The following is a 15,195-nucleotide window of genomic DNA, read 5'->3' on the forward strand; positions in this document are numbered from 1 at the left end:
CAACAGGCTGCATATATAAGGCCTGGGTTGATAATGGTTAGTGGGCGGGCTTTAAAAAACTGAAAGAGAGGGCCACACTGAATTAATGAGAAATCCAAAAGACTGGGCTCTCATCCCTCCCTCTGCTCCCTCGCCCTCCCTCCCTCCTCTCCCTGTCCTCTGGCCCCTCTCTCACTACCTCCCTGTGCAGTACTTTCTGGTCTTTGGACTTTCGTGAGTAATAGAACAGGATCTTTAAATAGCTACATCCAAAGGTACATTTTCCATTCATGCAAACATTTACAGTTTTGTGGCAAAGCCTTTTATCGTGAGGTTTTTAGAGACAAAACACGAGTTTGCTTTAAATACAGGTCCAAGGAAGAAATAAAGGTTCACAGAAGGAGAATTTTACACATTTAAAGTCATCTTTTTCCTATTTATATTCATTTTAAAGTTGGAAAATTCTGACTTTGAGTAATTTCTGGCTTCTGTGCAGTCACACCTTGGACAGCACATAAGGGAGTGGGAAAGAAGACAACTCCCACATAGTGATTTCAGGCTTCACCCGCCCTCCACTGATAAAGTTTACATGCCACTAGATTAGGAAGCAGTTTTTTGAGGTGTTTAATCCTTTTTGGCTTAAAAATGGGGAACATTTATTATAGATGGCAATAGCAATTCATCAACCGAAAGCATGTTCTCTAAATAGTTATTAGTTATTTTGTTGACAGAGAGTTAGAGCACCGGCAGAGTGAAACATCAACTCTGTGAATTGAGCTGCCTGTTACACCTGCCCCCTCAACTCAAGGCTACAAACAGCAGCTGCTTTAACTGGTGAATGTCTGTGGATGATTTAGTGAAAATCTGTATTAAGTTCTTTACCCAAAATTATAGATTCCTTTGCGGTACATGTCCACTTCACACGTTGGAGTTATATGGTATATGTTCAAACTGTCTTTAAGCCCCTTCATGTCCCCTTTTCCCCCCCTTTGGGTAGTTGTGTAAAAGTAGCAAATAACCACCTAGAAAGTCAAACTCACAAAAGTAAAACTCAGCTATATGCCTCCAGTATCATTAAACTATTTACCTCCTACTTTATTGTTAAAGTCATGATCTCCCAATTTTATTACAACTAAATGACCTTCAGTTTCATTTATTCTGTCATTATTTTCACAATGACTCTATTTCTTTTAATTGTTCTATTTTGTGTCAACTTTTAAGTAGCATCAAAATCACTTTACTGGAAAACATACTTTCTGAACATCGGTCAGTGTGTCATATTTGATGATAATGATTACTGTGACTAAATTTATTTTATGTAACACTTTTGCAATATATTACAGAAAGTGATGACTGTCAGTGAGTTCCAGCTTCCTGTCCATCAAAAATAGGAGCAAACACTGAACTTTTGAACTCTGCTCATTTTTGTGTATTAGATCAAACCGGATCAAATTGCAAAAAGGGAAAAAATAACATTGTCTTTAGAATTTTTGACTAAAATCACTAAAATGTGCTTTGGTTTTCAGGAACACATGAACAGAATGACATATAATGTAAATAATAATGACATATCTTCACAAAATAGATTTTAGTTTGAAGTAGCAGATATATTTCACCACAAGGACATTGTCTTCAGAAGGCTTAGACCTAGCTACAAGAAAATATATTACACTTCCCCATTTAATTTTAATGCTTTATTTAGCCAAGGCTTAACTTATATTTTGATTTGAATCTGGGGAATGCCAGACACCCGGATGCGCTGTGGGAAGAAGGCAAGCTGTTGGAGGCAATGTTCTTCTGGGAAATCTTGGAGCACAACAACAGTGAGTTTGAGGTGTAAACTTGGCCTCCAAATTTCCTAGAGCTCAAGCTAATGAAGCAGCTGTGGGATGTGCTGGACAAGCAAATCTGATCCATCGAGGCCCTCGCAACTTGCAGGACTTAAAGGATCTGTTGCTAACATATACACAAGTATACCTCCTTGGGTCCCGTGGAGTCCATGCCTGTATGGGTCACGGCTGCTTTTGCACTGAAATGTTCTAATGTTATGCCTGATAGGTGTACGCTGCAGATGGCAGAAAATGAAATAATTTCCTTTTTTCCTTTTGACAATATTAGCATTAAGCCAAAACTGCAGGAATGGAACTGCCTGATGAACAACTATGTCCATTTAGTCTTTTCATAAATATTCATAGGGAGTATAAAGATTCAACTGCTTTCATTTGTGAGTGAGCATTTAAATGATGGATGCTAGTCAACGGGAAGCATTTACCGCTATAAACCAAGATGAGTAAAGTAAAAATACCATTTTGGAAGCGTTAACAGAGCAAAATCAAAAGTATTTTGCCTCAGTGTCATTGTTGGACAGTCATTGTTCTTACTGGAATATGCCCAGTATTGAAATTGCAAGGAATGTGATTAAGGTGTATACATTCCATAGGGTTTTGAAAGACTGCCAGGTAGTTCAAGTCTGTTTGATTATGACTATCATATCTCTGAACTCAAGTAAACAATTTGGTTTTAGTGTTAAACTGACAGACTGCCTTACTCTATCTTTAAGCTACATTTAAACCGACGGAATACACCTCCAATGGTTAAGAGCTGAAGTTTGACAGACGATCAGTTCTTGACGGAAAATTTATCATATCTATAGATAGAAATTTTCATGACTGTTTGTTGCCTTTGATATGCAGAAGAAGTACTGGTGCAAAGTGTTCTAGGACCGGTGCAGTCAGAGGGCAAAGTTGAGAAATAGTGATGCACAGAATAAAGTGTGTGGATGCACGAGTAGTTAAAGTTTAGTATATTCATGGCCAGAAAAGTGCAGCGCTCAAGCAGCTCGGTCAAAAATGAAATTTGAATCCCATCCAGCCTGGCCTCACTTACAGTCTTTCATATGAGCTTCTATCCTCCCAGCGTTGCTAGACAGAGGCGACCCAGTCACATTAGCAATGACTTACTAACATTTAAAAGTTGATGGCTGGTTAAAGACCTAATAAATAATTTATCAATATCTGTTTGTCACACTGAATAAAAATATATACTTTCTTCCACTAGTGCTGTCTTTTCTTCAATGTTAAAACTGAAGGACATGAATTTGAACCAGATTTACAAAGTAAGATAAAGAAAGGCAAACAGTGACATCTTGCCAACGGTCAGTAGCTGAACCTATAACAACAATGCCTAAGAGTGAGGGTTTCTTTCCAGATGGAAACTGTCCAAACTAAATACAGGAGCGGATTTAGGTAAAGCGGTGACGTATAAGGTTATGTAGACATGCGTAAGCTCTTTGGTTTGAAGAACAAGAAGACACAAACATCTGTTAAAGGGGTTAAAGCTTTATTGTTACTGAAGCTGAGGAACTTACTTTACATCTTCATATATAGACCTACGTGCATTACGCAGTAGATTTGTATAGTAGCAGCTTTGTATGACTCACAGTTCAAAGTGATTCTTGTTCAGCTCATACTGGCTTCAGCCCCTCAACTAAGTTGTTTTAGCTCCTCTATCTTTAAAGCAACTCTTTCCTTAGGTGGGTGTGACTTCCGTGCCCTTAGCAGTGTGTCTGGGAAAGCTCACGCAACACAACAGTGAAGTGATAAAGTTGATTGATGGAGATTTAACGTCTTGAGAGTGTATGCTCTCCTCCTTGCACAAAATTGGTTAAGTTGTGTCAATGCCCTCCTCTCTGTATCTAGATCCTCTCATTAGGAGCCAGAAGTAAAAAGGTAAATCTTAAACTGAGTGTTTAGAGCAGTAGTGTGAATCCTGAGCTTTTTATGTCACATTCTTATGTTTTCTGGCCTCACAGTTTGAAACTTTGGCTATGTTTGATCTGAGCATTCATCAGTGTAACAGCGTATACAGTATGCTGTTACAGAATGTAGGGAAAGGCACAAAAGGTCTCATTTTAACCAAAACCTGTGGTGACCAACATCATTTCTTTGGATTGTGTAAGATCACAAGTTATGAGTAGTCATGAGTAAATATGCATAAGAGGACAGGAGTTCATGTAAGGAAAGAAAAAGAAAGAAAAAAAAGGAGTTTTGAGCTTAAAAAGATTCGTATGTCTTAGTCATTGTATCAATTTCATTCAAAACTATTGCAACACAGAGATGAATATTTTAACCAAACCCTCAGTCTGATGTGTTACAACAATAATATAAATTAATTAAAAAGCAAAAGCAAAAACACTATAAAAAATAACAAAACCCCAGTGTATTTATATTAGCTTTGTGGCCTTGGATTCTTCATTTTTTCTCTCAGATATGAGCCATTTGAGGATATATCTTCACATAGAAGGCAAACATCAGCATATATTTTGCTGTGACCTGTTTTGACAGAAATGTAAACAATTCCAGAAATCTTCCACAGTTTACAGTACAATAAATGTATCTGGATCTTATCACAGTTTTAACCACTACTGGTAGTGTCCCCAAATCATACCTTCACGTCAAATCAGGCTGAACTGTGATAACTGTTCTGACCGCCAGCAGAAGAATGTGGAAAATGTTTGAAAGCTAAAAAAAAATAAAAATGTAAACACACTGAAAAGCTTGCGTATGAGATTCATGTAAGAGCTGTAATGGGGCTGTAATGAGCATTTTTAAAATTTTCCAGCTGTCAATGGGAAAGTTCATGGTGCGTTTGATTATTGCATCTCTTTTTGTTTCAATTCAGAGGTGGTGCATACCAGATATACGGTGAACAGTGGCACTGTTACACCATAAAATCTCATCTATGCGACATAGACTGCTAAAAATCCTCAAGAGTTACACTGAAAACGCAGTGAATCACAAGAAGGAGCAGGACTGGGAGTTTTTCTTACTGAACATAGACAAAATCATAACTCTCCCACCCACAGCCCAAAGACATGGTGTGATCATCCATAGGTGTGAATATGAGCACGAATGGTTATCTGTCTGTGTTAGCCCTGTGACAGAGTGGTGACCTCTCCAGGGATTGGAGGAGATTTGTCAGCAAAGAGTGGTTGTAGTTTTCCCCTTTCTTGCTTCCCCTACAACAAGAAATTGGTGCAACGAACTGAAAGAGTGGAAGATGAAATCAAACCGTACACATGCACTGAGAGTTTGCTGGGAATGCTGTGGGTTAGCGGCTGAACAAACAAACTGAAGTATAAAAATTTGAAGAGCGTACATAACACAGAAAAGCAGCGACCCACGAAATAGCCTGTGACAGTCAGGAACTCATTCTACTAATTGCTCAAATTTATCTAATTATTGTTTGGTCAGAAAGGGGAAGGTCGATAAATTAGTTCCTAAGCACGTTTTTTGATGTCATGGATAAAGAGTGACAATTCTTCACATTGATGACGAGGGGAATTTGGAAGGAGGCAGCAGAGCCAAAAGGACGATGAAATGATTTCTAGGGTTTTAGGCTGTTTAGCTTGTGTTTGACAGGGTGATGCATTGTCCAAAAAACATCCAGCTGCGCACTCACACGCTCTGAAATCATCGCTGGTTGACAGGCTCCTTCAAAGACTCCTATTCATTCCCAGTGGACAGTAGCATTGCGGGGGAATCACAATCATGAGACTACAGCTGCATTGTGAGATTGGGTCAGTGAACACTTGAGCTGATGAGCTGACCCAGACTAGATAGACTATCAGTTATGTAACAAACAGAAAGCATAATGATGTTTAAAAAAAGGGCATGGCTAAAATTAACCTTTTTTTTCAGTTCTGGCTTTTTAAACAGCAGAATAATCAGAAATATAACATATAAAACTGACTTGTGACGCATTTTAGTGGAGATATCATCTGAATTTCAGGAGCGGGTCCTCCTTCTTCACGCCCCCTCCGGCCTCAGGCTATAAAAGCCCCCTTTCTCCAATACCTGCTGTTCTCATTTTCATGTCCCCCCTATTTTTCCCTCTCTTCTCCTCCTCTTCTCTCTTCCTTTCTTTTAATCATTTCTTAGTAACACATGGGGATCCGCCCGGCCCGGGAGCCGTCGGCAGTCCACTTCGAGGCCTTCCCCAAACCGCAGCACCAGTTCACACTTCCTCATCCCTCATCGCCCATCATTACCGAGGATGTGGTCCCAGCTAGTGAAAGATGTGAACTCCAAAATTGAAAACTCAACTCCTTAATTATTACGTTTTGTTTTGACAACAACACCAACTAAACGGCCGTGTGTACAGGTATTGTTGGAGAAGACAGTTGAATTACGCCATTCCAGAAATTTCCTGCTTCCTCCCGGATCGTTTGTATTTGTTTACAAAATTAAGCTTATCTGACTTCCACAGTGGAAATGTAATTAGTGTGCTATAAGGAGAAACTATTTTATTTTACAGCCATCATAGGATATGCTTTTATCTTTAACTAATTTCCCTGCAGGGGCTGCTGAAATGTTTTGATATTTTTGTGGGAACAGTATAGATTTGAGCGCCACTCCAAACCACTGATTATTGAATCTGGTGTGACCATTTGTGAAGAACTGATTTTCTTATAACAGTTGTATGAGTTGTATGTATTTATGTACTGTATTAGTACATGCCAAGGAAAGATATGCAAGGCAGTGCAACACACCATTTTCATGACACCTTCAGGTTGTCTTACAAAAGCATGAAAGTATCTTATCTGTAGATCTCAGGTTTTTACAGGGCTAAACATTAACCAGTCTGTCTCATGATTTATCTCAACTGAAGATGAAGTTTCTTTGAGAAGAGGCACACTGAACCATCTTCTCTTCCTATGTTTTCACTCTGTGTGTGCTTCTTTGAGAGCAGCAAACACATAGGGAGTGGCTTTTATTAGGGGATGAGGTCCCCTTAAAGGTGAATTGGGGGTCCCCACTCTTTGCCTATTAATTGCTGTTGTAAAAGGCCTTACAAATGTCCTCTGCCTCTACAAAACCTATACAAAAACATTTTTTGAAAAGCTCGGTCAGGGGTCTGCAATGCCATGACAACATTATAGGCATTAAAGGCTTATTCCTGCTTCAGTTTTACCACCTCGGTGCCCAGTGCTGCTTACTCCTGACTGGAAAAGTAGATTTTAAAACCTTAAACCCAACAGAGATCCAGTGGCTGCTCTTCACACTTTATAGAACAATTATGGAGAACAGTCACGACTACTTTATGATGACTTCACACTTGGCAGAAAAACAGTGTTCTGTGTAGTGAATCTTTCACCTAATAAAAGGCTTCTCTCAGATAACACTGCTGTGTGTGCTGAGCTTCCATCTTGGATGCCTTGTGACAACATTAACTTAAGTGGGATGTAAATCAGTTTACAAACTAATAAAACCCAGAGTGCCAGCAGATAAGGACAGACTTTAAACCGTCAGAAGGCTCATCCTTGGCTTTTGTCCTGCATGCACTTTCAGCCCTGAACTCTGTTCAGGGGCGGGGGACACGTGAATCTGATGGGTTTGTGTTCGTATGCATTTATTGTCAGGCATTTTCATTACTTAAATACTTTCTGGTCATTGGGCTACCTTTTGTGTATTTCTGCATCTATTGGTCTGATTGTCTGTTTTCTGGTTCCTTTGTGTCTGTATGTTCTGACCTGTCATTTTCCAGGATGATGAATTTTCCAAGGAGATTTTTTTTAAGAAGAGCCAGACTTCCTGCAGATGGGATCTAACCTTTGGAAGTGGAACCTGAATTTGAGAAGGAAGTTTTTTACCCATGGAAATGTTAATGCCAGCCCTGCCTCGGAGCTCTTCCCCTGTGACCTTATCACTTCATCTCTTTTGCACACAAGCATTTGATCCTTTGTTGACAGAAAGTTACTGTTTAATGCAGCAAGTTGATCTCTTGCCACTTTCTTCAGTACTAAATAGCATTTGGATTTCAAAAAGCCCTGCGATGTTCACTACATCAGCTCTTCTAAAACAAGAAATAACCTGTTTCAAGAATGCTTTTAATAATGTTGTCCTTTAATTTTGAACAAAGCAGCAATCATGAACTGACAAAATCCTTCACAGTCAGGAATGCTGGTTCAACATCATTTCCTGTAATGGAAGACATGCACTGATCTGTATATGTAGTACATATAATTATTTCACTGCAAATTGTAGAACGGCCTCCATCCCAAGTGGGATTTTTTATATCCCACAAGCTGTAAATGGTGGTAGTGATATATGATACAGTATTACAGCATGGACTCACTCATATCATCTCAGCAGCTCGTGGGGGTCTGAGATAAGAAACAAGAGTAAACACTGTCTCAGATGTGCCAAGATTAAGCATCGGTTCACATTTTATCTCACCTTAATTATTTTGTCACACCCATGCAGATTTAAAAAAAAAAAAAAAAAAGCACATTAAGCCCTGATGGATGGTTAGATGAAACAAAAAATGAATCTACTACTATGCTGTTGTGAAAGCAACAACGGAGGAGTAATATTTGACATGGAAGTCAAAGACCTGTTGAGCAACATCCTTTGGCTCAGCATCAAAGGGTGGGTGTTCATGCGATTGTTGGAAGAGACTTAGGGATTGAAAGTCACACACAACACACAACTATTATGACTAGAGCATTTTGCTCCACAAGCTAACAGTGTGAAGAGGGAACGCGTATGCTTATGTCAGACCTTCCCAAAGTGTGGGGCCCGCCCCCTAGGGGGGGCGCAGAGCCATTGCGGGGGGGGGGGGGGGGGGGGGGGGGGGGGGGGGGTAGCATATCTTCCCTTTGGCTTCACCTGCACAAGTGCCGAGGTAGGTCTCCCCTGCTTAATTACTTTTCCCTGCGTCGGGAGCAGCGCTGGGCTCTTCATATCACGGACAAACAGTATCCCACATTCTTGATTTTTAGTTCACAAACACTTGTTGTAATGACTAACTACTCCTGACATTTTGGAGATGTTAGCTCTTCATACAGTAAAGTTACAGTGGGATACAAATAATATCAGGCTGATCCTGCCACGATTTGTTCCCCCTGTCTAAATCATGGACAAACAGTATCCTACAGTTGTTCATGTTTTTAAACCCATCTTGAGAGGCATTTTTTTGAAAAATGTATTGATAGTAATGTTGAATATTATTACACAGGAAAAAAACAACTACATGTAAAATAATTACACCGTGACGCCTCTGCCTTTCTAAATAGAGGGACAGTAACTGCGTGTGTATATGTAAGCGTGTAAATACTGCAGATAGAGACAAAATACTGTTAATCTATCTGCCATTCTGCAATTCATCTCTCAATAAATTACTACCTGTAATTCAGATTACTTGTATTTGCTTAATTGTTTACTAAATATTTGAGGCGTGAAATAAACAGCAATGGAGAAAAATATGGGTGTGTGTGCATAAATTGAGGCCAAAAAGTTCATCCTTATGTGCCTCACATCTGTTTAGGGCCATATTTGGATGCATAGGGTGTGTTCACATCTGTGTAAGGCCATCTGTTTTCATACTGTGAGGAGAAACAATGAAACCATTAGACTCTACCCTAAGAGACAAACATGGGGGTTCAGAAGTAATGAAAATTGAACTTACTTCCTTATCCTCCTGAGAACCAGCCTATTGATTTACATCCTCTGTAATGGACATTTGTTTTTTTGGTCTATATCTTTTGTCTTATTTGTGCCACCCTACTAAGTCCTGATGTACTAAATAGAGGACATCCTGGGCTTTCTATCTCATGTGTTTGGGTGGGCTCTTTTAGCTCCAAAGAGGAAGGAAATCACAAAAAAAGTTCAATGGGAAGATTCTTTTTTCCTTGATTCTCAGGAGTATATAATAGGCCTCCGTCTAACAAGCATGCTAATTAGCAAAGCATTGTTTCCAACTCTCTCTGTTCATAATCAAAGATGAACTACATGTTAAATCTGTGCACATGGACTATAGGTTTATTTTTTTTTGTACATTTTATTTTTAGTAAGACCAGTTGGAAGACAGCGGTCGAAGTTATGGTGAACAAAAATCCCGGACATTTCCTCAAATATTTTTAATTTCACTAAGGCCGCCAGAAGCGCAGTCTGGGATCCTACCCAGTATAAAACATCCATAAATTTGTCCTCTGTATGGTTCCCAAGTTGATCCGTCACATTAGATATTAAACTTTACTTGTGTTCCAATGCAGCTACTAGTTAGACTCTTAGCTGTACTGCTCATTTTACCACAAGGTACTGCCCGTCCTTATGGTGTTTCTTTGGTGAGTTTACTTTTTGTGTGATCATCAAAACTGATGTCCCAGTTTCAATGGACTTCGCTTGAAAAAACGTAAATCTAAACAAGGAATAGGAAAAATGAAATTATGAATTTGAACAATCATGTTTCTTTTGGTGATTCTTAGCATATTACATTGATCAAGAGTTTATTTTGAATATTAATTCCCACAATAACCACAATAATTACTTTTTACTGAATGGATGCTAACCGTTTTCTGCTAAAAATGTTTTTCTCTCTCATTTGATCAAATAAGAATGATAGAAATTATATATATTAAAAAAAAATTCTTACTTTTTTTTCCAGTTTGAAGAAAATCCAACAGATTGATACCAATGCATGCATAAGCAACATAAACCAGGAAGTGTAAAGTTCTAATAAGCATCCTCACTGAAACAAGCCACTGACAAACAAAACTTGGATGAATGGATGAAGAGATTTACTGTAGAAAGGTCAGTTAGATTGCAGGTTTAGCCTGTAAATGTTATTTAGCCTGTAAATGCTTGGACAGTACTGTGGTTTTCCGCTTGGACTTTCTAATATGATATTGCATCACCGACCGTTAAATAAACAGCTCAGTGCACTTCTCATTTCTTTATATTTTGGTGTTAAAATGGCAAATAAGCGAAGCAATTTATCGAAACGTGCAGAAATACTGTGATAAAAATATATAAGACAAAAACAGAGTTTGTACAGTTGTAAGAAGATTGGAAGTCAATTTTTAGTCTTAAAAAAAAAAAGAAAAAAAAAAAAAGAAACCCAACATGAACAGACATGAACTCTCATCTGAAAGCTTTCTTTAAATTTCTTTAAATCAGGGCTCTCAAACTCAGGTCCTCGAGGACTGGTGTCCTGAAACTTTTCCATGTGTCCCTGTTGCAACACACCTGAATAAAATTAGTAGGTCATTAGCAATGGCTTCTGTTTTCTTTAGTTGTTCTGTTTGCTTTTTTTTTTCTCCAAAGGATACACGGCACAGCATTTTTTGTTTTGGGGAATTTTTTCTTATTCCTGGCATTGGCATTTTTCACAGATTCAACTAAAGAAATGGAAACAAATGATATGTTTTTGTTCTCTGCTAGTAACCAAGTGCTTAAAGATACAATTTAAAATTGTTTCCTTGCTAGGTTTCCTTTTATGTATTGACACAACTCCAGTTTATTCTCTGAGTTAGGTGCCTTTCTTGTACATGAATGGTTTCATTTTAGTGGCTTAACAAAAAGAAATTCTTTGAAAATGGTCAGGTACAAAGGTTGGACTGAAAGACTACTTTTAAAACTTTGTTTCTCTCCTTGGTGGCAAAATATAAAGAAATGAGGGGTGACTCAAGACTTTCGCAAAGCACAACATAACATAACTGACTGTCAAATATCATTAAAACTAACCATATAGTGACTACTGTGGCTGCAGTTTTTTGTGTTTAATTAATTTTTTTAAGTAAAAAATGTAGATTTCTTATATATTTTTTGCACTTTATAATTTTAAAGTAAAATCGCATTGTGAGAATGTGGCATCTTTCAGTATTACGTTTTTAATGACTCTAGTGACGTTTATGGTAAATGATAAAAATCTGTCTGACTCAACTTACTGAATCCTACCTACGTAAAAACAATTCTGTCTGCAAGGGAAAGCACACGTCTTTCGCTTCCTGTGCCCACCACATTCTCTAAGAAATCCTGTCTGTGTGAAGGTCGTTGGTGATGGACGTCAAAATCCTCTGATGAGGTAAAAATCCATGAATCGAACAATGCGGGGAAATGCTGGGCGACTGGCGTGCTGGACATTGTTCCATACTACTTCACACTTTTCTTGGTAATGATCAATGACAGTTTTCTAGGTAGAGGCTTCTGGATGAGGAAGAGAGTCACAATAGGAACTGAGGTTCCTCTGTGTGACCTTGCAGCACGAAAAACTACTTTTTAACAGTGTTGGTCAAGTTATTTTAGATGCTGAATAGGGGACCTTTAACCTATCACTCCTTTAAAAAATAATCAGATGATTGTACATATTGGTATCACATTTTATTAGTTGCAATGCATGTTTTATTAACACATCACTTTAATTCCACATACTTATCCTTCTGAAAAAGTGCCTATTACTCTCTATTGCATAGAAAAGTAAAAATAAATTTCAGCTTGATTAGGCAGCTCCTTTAAAAACGTTGAAATTATAGAAGTCAAAAATCAGCTTCAACACAAAGCTGAGGGCATTTCAGTATCTTAGGTACTTATAAGTTTCTCTGTATGTTGTCTTCCTAATTTTTCTTTAAAACTGTTTACACCTGTTGAGATGATTTGAGCTAAGGGACATGGTGCATTATCCTGCTGGAAGCAGCCATCAAAAGATGGTACACTGGCTTACTATGGTCATAAAATGATGGGCACAAGCAGGAACAATACTTAGTTAGGTTGTTGCTGTGGTGCTTAAATTATGTTTAGCTGGTTGTAATCAATACACCACTACCACAACTGTGGTCTTCTACTGCTATAACATCTCCCTTGCTTGTAAAGAGTAGTTATTTGAATTACTGTTCAAAGCTCAATGTAGCCTGGCCATTATCCTCTGATATCAACAAGGCATCATTGCCTAAAGAACTGTTGCTCACTGGATATTTTCTCTTTTTTAGAACACGTAAACCCTAGAGATGTTTGTGTGTACAGTACATATGCAGTTTCTGAAATACCAACAGCCATGCCATGTTCAAAATAAATTAAATTACCTTACATTAAGTAATTAAGCAATTGAAGAGGTGTTCTTAATGCTGATTGTACAAACTGATAGCTCACATAAAGCCCCCCCTCCCATCAGATGAGCTGCTCCAAGAATGCCTCAGGCAGGTGAAGAAATGTGATGAGGAACAAGACGAGGAACTATCATGGAGCACTAAGTTCCTGCATGGGAAATACCATTGACAGATAGAGGGAATGGCTGAAATCAACAACTCCTACCAGTGGGTAGAAAAGTCTGGATTAAAGAACAGCACAGAGGCTCTGATGAAAGAAGGCCAAGAACAGGCCCTAATCACCGGCCCACCATGGGTAACAGGACCCAACTGTAGATGATACAAAGTGCCCCGGACACTACACAACAGATAGTACCAGGATGTAAGACGCAAACTGAGGCCATGGACACTGAGAGGCACAGTGGCTGGGATAGTGTACAGGAACATCTATGCTGCATAGAAAAAATAGAGAAGTACCAGGGGCTGAAGGAACAGCTGGAGCAGATGTAGAAGGTAAGAAGAAACTACGTGAAAGAAATTGAACATGATTTATTGAGATAGATAAATTAATGTACATGGTGATTAGACTCCGATGACCCATCGTGGTATAACCAAATTCCAGCGGTGATCATATTTAGGACAGGACCCTCCAAAGTCTAGAAGCGGGTGGTGGTGAAGTTGAAGACTGAAGCTTGGATGGAGTTCTGACTGAGGGGTCTGTGAGGTGGAGATGAGGAGGAGGTGGGTTGCATGAATGAGAGTCTGAAAGGGAAAATGACGGAGAACACTGATTTAAGCTATGCAAAGTGGAGGCTAATTGCCCTGAAGAAGGCGGGCAAGAAGAGGATTGGACAAGAATAATGACGACAGTATTGAGATTGACAGAGTGGGAAAGAGGTGGTGATGTAGAAACCAGATAAACAGACTAACACCCAGCAAAGCTGATTACAGATCTTTCTTAATGAACTTATGCATAGGCTTCATGAGCATTACGAGGTGTAACCCCAAAACTGTAATAGTGGATCCACCAGGTGTCTGTTCAGAAGCGAGAAAGTCATCGGAACAGTTAAAACACTCAATGGGAGGTACAGTGGGAACCGAATCAGGAGTTCATGTCCCTACAGGGCAGGTGTTGGCATCAGCAGCACAGGATCTTCTCACACAGTGTTGGTCTCCAAGGACTCTCATGTCTGCTATTCTCTAGTAGCCATGGCCTTATCAATGGAAGGATGTAATCTGTGTGCTGCTTCCCTGCATTGTGTGTAATTGTTTCCCCTAGTGGGAGGATGCTGCCTTAGTCAGCAGAGGAAGATAATGGTGACATACGTTTCTCAAGGTAAGTTTGTTTGTGCGTTCGAAGAACTTCTATTGTCGTTTTTGGAAAGTTGGAAAGTTATAAAGCATGCCGTGTCCCTGAAGGGGAAAAAAAAAGAACAGATACAAATCTCAGAGGGCATTTTCACACAAATCATTCAAAGAGATCCTCGAACCAAAGTTGCCACATTTAGAGTTCCTGAAAATCCCTGTGTGAGGTTTTATCTTCCAATTATAAATTGCTATCCACCACCTGAAATCCATTTAACAGCTCAGTTGTGTAGCTGCATAGCAAGAAGCATGCCCATTCAACTCCACTCCACTAACAGCAGTGCCAAAAAACTCTTTGCCAGACTGGTAGAAGAACAGAGGACGTCCTTGTTCCATTTCTTGGTGAATAACAAGACTGCATGCTGTCATATTATTACAACATTAGCACTTTTAACAGTACTTATCTTTCAACGTTACCTCTATGCATAACTTTACTGCTGTGCCAGTCAATCCATTTTTGAAAGGAAGAACACTATGGTTGACTCACTATCCAAATATGCGCAGTATTAGAGCTGAACAATGTTGTCACAATCTTAGGAGAGCTATTGAAAGGCTGGGAAGTGAAAGCTGTGTTAATGTTCTGCGTTTAATGACTTCCTGGGCTGCTGTTCAGTGGCTTTGACTAACACACTTTGCTACAAAAGAGTCCTATAACACTGCCCCCAAAGAGCGTCACACGTTACTCAGACTTGTTTCATCAGCCACATGATGATTAAGGGGATAGCTATTATTCTCAAATGCTCTATCAGCAAGGAAATCACTCTCAAACAAATAAGAGGTTTGCTAGATTCCTCCACAGAGGCTTTACTAAGAGCAGTACTCTGAATCCTAAGTATGTAATACTTCTGTCAGGCCAAAACCAAACACACAAAGTCAAAAGTGTGAAGATCTTGATAGCTAAATGTTAGCTTACTAGCTGAATAGTTAGCCTGCCCACAGTGGTTATGGTAGAAAAAATAACTACTCTTTGAAAGTATATCCTGTATTGA

General features: G+C 39.1%; 1 long non-coding RNA gene across 1 annotated transcript in view; it reads right to left on the bottom strand.

Moving 5' to 3' along the window:
* Window positions 1-13,372: 13,372 nt before the first annotated feature.
* The window catches only part of LOC101476948 (uncharacterized), a 34,030-nt gene continuing 32,207 nt past the window's right edge, over window positions 13,373-15,195 (bottom strand). The window contains exon 7 of the long non-coding RNA XR_190987.2: window positions 13,373-13,603. This is a non-coding gene — a long non-coding RNA (uncharacterized LOC101476948). The remainder of the gene's footprint in view (window positions 13,604-15,195) is intronic.

The sequence above is a fragment of the Maylandia zebra genome, linkage group LG18 (genome assembly GCF_041146795.1).
Source record: "Maylandia zebra isolate NMK-2024a linkage group LG18, Mzebra_GT3a, whole genome shotgun sequence".
NCBI classification, from domain to species: Eukaryota; Metazoa; Chordata; class Actinopteri; order Cichliformes; family Cichlidae; genus Maylandia; species Maylandia zebra.